Source organism: Bos indicus x Bos taurus, chromosome 9 (assembly GCF_003369695.1).
Source record: "Bos indicus x Bos taurus breed Angus x Brahman F1 hybrid chromosome 9, Bos_hybrid_MaternalHap_v2.0, whole genome shotgun sequence".
Taxonomy (NCBI): domain Eukaryota; kingdom Metazoa; phylum Chordata; class Mammalia; order Artiodactyla; family Bovidae; genus Bos; species Bos indicus x Bos taurus.
Genome location: NC_040084.1, coordinates 64720061 through 64727992, shown reverse-complemented (window position 1 = coordinate 64727992; position 7932 = coordinate 64720061).

Genomic DNA, 7932 nt, shown 5'->3' with positions numbered 1-7932 from the left:
CCTCGCCACCTGTTGCAGAGACCAAGTCTATGATTCCGCGACCCCAGGCGGACTCGCGTTCAGCGGCCACAGGGAGTCAAGGCTGCGGAGCCGAGGGTTTCTTTCTTTCGCTAAGAGCAAAGAACAGCCCTCTTGGTGCTAAGTGCACAGTAAGTGCGAAGAATAAATACATCATCTCCCGGGCCGGCTCCCTCGGAAAGATCTCTCAGCCCCCTGCCGTTCGGAGCCAGCCGAGAGTTATTGATTAGTGTGGGCGGCCGCGACGCGCTTGCGCCTCCGCTCGTAGGCTGAAAGGGCTTGCTGCCCCGAACGCCGAGGGCCCCTTGCCTAGTGCGGCGCTGGCTCCTCCGAGGGAAACTAACCCTCAGAAACACTCACAACCACACCGCCGCCGATTTCCCGGGCTTCAGCCCAACCGGCGAGAGCTGCTAGAGCGGCGCCGCAGAGCCCAGACCTGGCGTGAGCGGCGTGTGCGCATGTGTGCGTGCGTGTGCGTGCGGAGACGGCGCGGGCCGTTAGGCCGGGTTGCTGCGGGAGACTGCGAGGGTTTGGAGCGGGGAATGGGGGGTGTGTTTGTCCCTTGTAGCTGCCAGTGAAGCCTCTCCTTTTAAAAATGGCTTAAAGAGCGAAGTGAGGTAAACCTAAGCCCTCCCCCCCCCCCCCACGCCCCGCGGAGAGCTCTGGTTCGGGGGCAGCGCGTGGGAGTTGGGCGCCCACTGCGTCCGCTGCTGAGGTCTGGTGGCTGCGTCCTGGGGAGCCTGGGCCTCTTTGTGGCTCCTGGGCTCCGCGGCTCAGGCCTTTTCTTCGCCCTCGCCTCGGCGGTTCCGGGCCCCTGACCTCGCCAGCCGCGCCGCCCACCGCTTCCTTCCCCAAGGGCGTAAACGCTAATTCACTCGGGCCTCGGCCAACTCCCTGGCCCGCGGCCCGCCCGGCTCCGAAGTTTGGGGCGGGGGCAGGCGGACTGAGCTCCTCTCCTGAAATGATTCCACACGCATTTGTTTCGGGACCCCGGCCTTGTCCCGGCCTTAACCTCCTCAGCTTTACAACGGGGATAATAGTCTTTGCCGGCTCGCCCACCATGTGGTGGCGGGATAATATATATTCTGGCTGGGAGAGACTTGTCAACTATCCCGCCGGGTGGCAGTTCACAGCCCTCCCAGATTGGAGGGTGGTGGAGTGAGGGGGTTACAGGTCCCGGCCTGCGACCTCCCAGTAGAAGGGGCTAGTGGTCGTTTAGTGTCCTGGCCACGCTTCAGGCCAGGACACGTGATGCCCTTGGGGACCGCTGGGCCGCACTGTCCCTGAGCCCTGCCTAGAGCAGAGCAGCCTTGCTGGAACCGTATACTAGGCTCTTGGTCGACCTCACCATCTCGCCATGGGCAGCTGCCGCAGCGGGAGACTCCTGGCTGGAACAGAAACTGAGCGTCACCCAAAACCCAGGTTGAAAGGGGACCCCTCTAGGTTGTCCTGAACTGTCCTGGGTCTCATTGGAAAATCAAGCCCAGAGAAGAGATTAGCCTCTGATGGTCAAACCTCCTGGGAGAGTCTCAACTGAAGACATCCCCAAACTTTTTACAAAGCTATAAAACTATTTAGAAGAAAAAGCAGCTACATGGATGGAGGGAGACAGTTGAGAAAAACAAGGTAAATATAAAGAGGAACTTAAAAGGAGTATTAATGTGTATTTTCTTTGCACCTGAATTTAGGTTAACCCCATAGTTTTAATGCTTTAAACCAAAGAACCCTCCTACAAAAGACTTAGATATGTCCAACTAGGCCCTGGGCCTGCTAGCATAGTTCCCAGGCCAGTTGCAGTGACCTGTTACCATTATCAGTACCCAAGATACAGATGGTGGAGGAATGAGCTTCTCGTTGTCATTTACGTTTAAAACTGCAGGGCACTCCACTGATGAACTTTCTTGACTTCTCTCATTAGTGAGGTATTCTTGGGTTTTGTTGTTGTTGTTGTTCTGTTGTTTAAAAAGGCACATTTCACTAATTTAAAAGTAGGTTAGATTGTTTCAAACTGTCACGTCTTGAATCACATAACACACCAATAAATGAATACAAAATAACCTGTATATGGGGTAGTAAGCTAAGATGACTATGGGCTCTCCGATGCATAGTTATTTCTAACAAGACTTCATTTGAAAAAATGAAAAACATTTTGGGGCAGTTACAGTTACATTAGAACATGTTGTGGAAATAAGCTTGCAGTTAGAGAAAAAATTATTAGAAACAGCTGTGATGTTAATGTTTCAAAACCCAGAGTATTCAATATGCTCAGTATCTACTTTTCATCATCTTTTTTTCTTGTGCATCCACATAACGCACTACTCTGTGTGTAATACAAGACACTTGTTTAATAAAGCAAATGATTGTCTGTGTCAGGGAGATTTGGTCCTATTTCCCTCTCCCAGTCCATGTGCAGAGCAGATCAAAGACCTGATTACCTCTGTCTTTCCAAAGGCTCCAGATGGTGTCTTTTTTTTTTTTTTTTTTGCTTCAGATACTTTAGCAATAGAATTCAAAGGACTAAAGAATCTGTGTGATGCTACAGATGAAAGCTGCACCCAGGTAAATTATTTTTTTAAATTAATGTCATGCATACCTTAACCTTATTCCACTAAAGTTTTGAGGTTTCTCATGAGAATAAATTGAGGTTTCTCATGTGAATAAATAGATAAATGATGAGTAAAGGTTAGAACCAAGTGAAATAGAAATCAAAATCCAGGATCAAGATGAAAATACTGATATGCATGTGGCTTACTGCACAGTTACTAAACAGGAACTTTGGGTTTGTCTCTGAGCTTCCTGGAAGCAAGAGTAAAGAGCAAAACAAGATGCTTATAATGCACAAGGAGAAATCTAATCAGTTTTTTTAAATATACTAAGTAACTGTTCCCATCACTTTAGTGATGATGTTAGTAGCAGCAGCTGTTTCATTTGGGAGATCAACTGCCTTTCCCCTTCCTGGCCCCCAAGTTCCAACACACTCAGGTACTCTTCTTGGGTTGTTTTTACTTTGTTAAAATTAGGCTGAAGCTGCTTCTCTACACAGAGGCAGTTCAGTGTCTGGAAAGAACTTTGAAATCAGAGGGATCTGAGTACATTACTGGCTTTTGCACTTAGGGTTCTGCCCTTGGCAAAGCCTCTCTGAGACCCAGTTTTCTTTATAAAGTGGAGACAAACTAGCCCATAGGCCAGAAGGAGAGGGTATTCTAGTTATTCAGTCGCTCAGTCCTGTCCGACTCTGAGACCCCATGGACTGCAGCATGCCAGGTTTCCCTGTCCTTCACCATCTCCCAGAGCTTGCTCAAACTCATGCCATCAAGTCAGTGATGCCATCCAACCATCTTGTCCTCTACCGTCCCCTTCACCTCCTGCCTTCAATCTTTCCCAGCATCAAGGTCTTTTCTAATGAGTCAGCTCTTTGCATCAGGTGGCCAAAGTATTGGAGCTTCAGCATCAGTCTTTCCAATGAATATTCAGGATTGATTTCCTTTAGGATTGACTGGTTGGATCTTCTTGCTTTCCCAGGGTCTCTCAAGAGTCTTCTCCAACACCACAGTTCAAAAGCATCGATTCTTTGGCACACAGTCTTCTTTATGATCCAGCTCTCACATCTGTACATGACTACTGGAAAAACCATAGCTTTGACTAGATAGACCTTTGTCGGCAAAGTGAAGTCTCTGCTTTTAAATACACTGTCTAGGTTTATCATAGCTTTTCTTCCAAGGTGCAAGCGTCTTTTAATTTCATGGCTGCAGTCACCATCTGCACTGATTTTGGAGCCCAAGAAAATAAAGTCTGTCTCTGTTTCTATTGTTTCCCCATCTATTTGCCATGAAGTGATGGAACTGGATGCCATCATCTTTTGAATGTTGAATTTTAAGCCAGCTTCATCACTCTCCTCTCATTGGGAGGTTTTTTAGTTCCTCTTCACTTTCTGCCATAAGGTGCCATCTGCGTATCTGAGGTTATTTGATATTTCTTCCGACAATCTTGATTCCAGCTTGTGCTTCACCCAGCCTGGCATTTCTCATGGTGTACTTTGCATATAAGTTACGTAAGCAGGGTGACAGTATACAGCCCTGATGTATGCCTTTCCCAGTTTTTAGCCTGACACTAAGAAACTTTGTGTGAGGCTGTAACTGCTGTCTTTATTGCCCTTAATAATAACACAATCATTAGTTTCCTTTCTCCTTTTCCACAGCCACAAAGCATTCAATGGCACTTCTCCATTTGGGCCTCAGAGCAAATAAGAATGCCAAGCTTTAAGACTGGAAGACCTGCAAGTACAGGCATATAAGCAAGGTCTCTGAGCTCCTTTACTCTCCCTGCTTACCTGTAGTAGTTATTTTTCTGGAGAGAGAAGGAGGTACTGGTAAGACAGACCTTGTCTTAATCCAGCAAGTATAAGAAGTGTCAGTCTTGAGGCTTCAGGGCCACAAGTGGATGCTGTGCAGTAGCCCCACTCCTAGGTACCAGGGGAAGTGGCAACTGTCTGGGTCACCTTGGTAATGAGGTGAGTCATGGCATGAATGAATTCCAAGAGAAAGTAGTTAGATCTCTTGAGTATTTTTTTGACGGGGACAGGAGCTACAGTTTTGCCGTCACTATAGAAAGTAATCTTAGAAGTATTGAGGATTTGGGGCAGGAACTAAATACAAGATAACCCTCCCCTTGCCCCCTACCTCCCTCACTCTGCCTCTTACTGTGTAGAACTTCTAAACTGAGTACTTGTGAAGAATCCAGTAGTGGTTCTAGGTTTTGCAGAGACAGGTTCTCTGTTGCGGGTCCACCACCTAAGACTATCCAGGCAGTTGTCCCCAAGAGGTCCTCTCTTTTTATCCCTCTTCCTTCTTCGTCCTCTTTCACCTGCTCAATACCCACTAAACTCTCACATTTCTCCTGCTAAAGCTTGAAGGTTGGTACTGGGTCAAATATCAATCTAGCGTATCCAAGTCTTTGTATTTTCCAACATTAGTTATATCTTAGAAAAGAAAAGTACTGGAGTGGGTTGCCATTTCCTTCTCCAGGGGATCTTCCCCACCTAGGGATTGAACCCGGGTATCCCACGTTCCAGGCAGACGCTTTAACCTCTGAGCCACCAGGGAAGCCCAGAAGAGAATAGCGATGTGTATATACTTATGTGACTTGTTCTACATGATTGTAAGCATCCGAAGGCCATAAACATCTTGGTGTTTATGCATTGATTGACTGCATTTAGAATGGCAGGTAATTTGTTTCAGGTTGGCATGGCCCCATGATTAAGATGCCAAGAAGTGCACTTGTCCTTATTGTTTGTGAAGTACAGGCCAAGTGATTTAGAATAAATATCCAGCTCCTTTTCTTGGAAAATGCACAGAATATGGCAGAAGGGAAGCAAGCTTTATGATGTTTTCTTGTGATGGGATTTTTCCCACCTAATAATGCAGTTATTGGGTACAGAGTATGGCATGCAGCCCACAACAGGGTCCACCTGGCCGTGGGAAGGAGTTTAGAGAGGCCAGACTATTCATGTGGCATGGTTTTTGTGGCCATGTTTGCCAACTGCCTGAAACTCTCTCAGGGGAAGGGAAAGAAGGAGTGAGAATACAACTGTACTCTATTAAAGTATGTGAATCTGAGTTCTTCTGCTGGTGTTAATGGATTCTAGAATTAAGGCTGCAGGCAGAACCAGTGGAGTATTTTCTAGGAGAATACTGGAGGAGAAGGTTACAGTACATTCTCACAAGAAGACATTTTCTTGCTTCCCCTATCAGTTGGATCATGGGACCTGCAACCCAGCCCCTGTCTCAGTCCTCTCTGCTCACCTGTCACTAGAGCTTCCTCTGAGCAGCCCTTCGTGGTATGGTCCACCCAGAGCTTCAGCTTGGCCAACTGGTGCAGCACTCCTGCACTTCCTCCCTGGAAAACTGGTTCTTCTGGAGCTTCTGCTGCTATTGTTTGCTGCCATTAAGTTGCTATACTTACCTGTTGCTTTGGTTACTGATACTATCTCCATGGTTACCCCAACTTCCCATTGCTGGACCTGCATACATGTTTAGGTCTTACATGTTGGAGGCCCTGCCAAAGTGCTTCTTGTCTGCATGGGGTTGGGCTACAGTAGTCCAGACTACTTCTTTTCCTCCTGCTGTGAATTCTCTTGCATTTTTCTTGCCTGGCTTCACCCACACACAGAGTAAGAATGAGCTAATGCACTTTAGCTATTCCTTCTAAAGGTCCTTTCTTTGACTGGCAGGCCCAAAGGTGTGGAATGTTACTTCCTGTGCACCTCTCCTTGTTGCTGCAGAAAGTCCTCATGTACCCACATATGAAGGTTGGTTGCTGTTCACCTTCAGGCCAGTTAGATTTGGATACATATTTATCCCGATCCATTTATGGTGCATTTATCATATAAGTCTCAAGCTTATTTGTTTTCGTAAATTTCAATATAGTATAAGTTACGTATTAGTCATGGAAAGTAATGCTAACTGATGTATCAAGCAATTCTTGAGAACTCCCCAGGTGGCGATAGTGGTAAAGAACCTGCCTGCCAATACGGGAGATGTAAGAGACGTGAGTTCAATCCCTGGGTTGGGAAGATCCCCTGGAGGAGGGCATGGCACCTCACTTATCATGATGCCAATACTCATGGCACCAGTATTCTTTCCTGGAGAATCCCTTGGACAGAGGAGTCTGGCAGGCTACAGTCCATGGGGTTGCAAAGAGTTGGACGTGACTGAAGCCACTTGCACAACACAGCAGTAGATTTTTCTCTGTCCTAAGTTTTGAAGGGAAACCCCACTCTTTTCTGTACAAGTGATCCCAGACTAGTATGCCCCAGACTCAAAGGACAGAGAAAATAAGAGTGCACTGTTTAATCAGGTATAAAAACTAAGATAAGTACTATAGGCCAATGTTTGGTTTTTGTTCTTACGAAGCTGGTTCAAGGACAAAGGTCTCTTTGAGGTCAGGGAGAATTACATTCCATGGAATTGAAACAAGGTGTCTGGAGGAAGATGAGGATATGAAGAGCCAAAGGATCTCCACTTATTGTGAAAACAGCTGTATCAGTGTTAAAAGCCCTAAATCCATCTATTACAGATCTCCATAGTGTTTTTATTGCCAGAGTAGTTTCCAGTGACTTGGAACTTGGGAAGGTTTAGCCAACAAGTTATAGAGATATTCCAAATCCAGGAATTAATCATGTCTTTTCTGGTCTTTTACCTTTAGTCCTAATACTTTCTATCAGCACTCTCCCTTCCTTCTCTGTCTTGGTTAACATTTTATTTGTCCCTCTAATGATTTAACAGATGTCAAACTTTGTTAAGGGTTTGACAAGGGTTGATGTTGCTCAAACGTCCTTGCCCAGGTCTGGTTCATTTATGAGGGGATAACAGACCACTGATGTCATTTTCATGTGCTTTGATGGAAGTTTTAGTGTCCCAACTCCCCTGCGGATGGAGTTTTACACTTCTAAAGTGGTTGCAGCCTTCTTGTTAAGTTCTTTTCCCAACATATTCTTGCATTTTACTTTTTCACTGAACAGTATATTGTAATACCATTTAGAATAGTTGATTCAACACCAGTACACTCACATTTTCCAGATGAGAAATAGAGTTAAGAGAAGAAAACGTGAAATCTCCTCTTTTTAAGAGAGATGATGGTCATTGCACGTTGATCCATAGTTCTAGTCTTCAAAGAGACTAGAAAAACCTTTGTGCTGTCTGTTCTTAGAATAGTTGCATTTATTGTTTAAAATAGCCTGACTTATTATTCTCATTCCTGAACTTTTGTGTGAGAGAAGGTCTTAGAAGTCCTGCCAGAACCATAGAAGCTGTTTGATTGGTTAATGCTCACTGGCCAGATTCAAAGCACCCAAGGAAGGCTCTGGCCAAAAGAAACTAAATGGGGATCCCTTGAGTGCCAGGAGACACATATGTC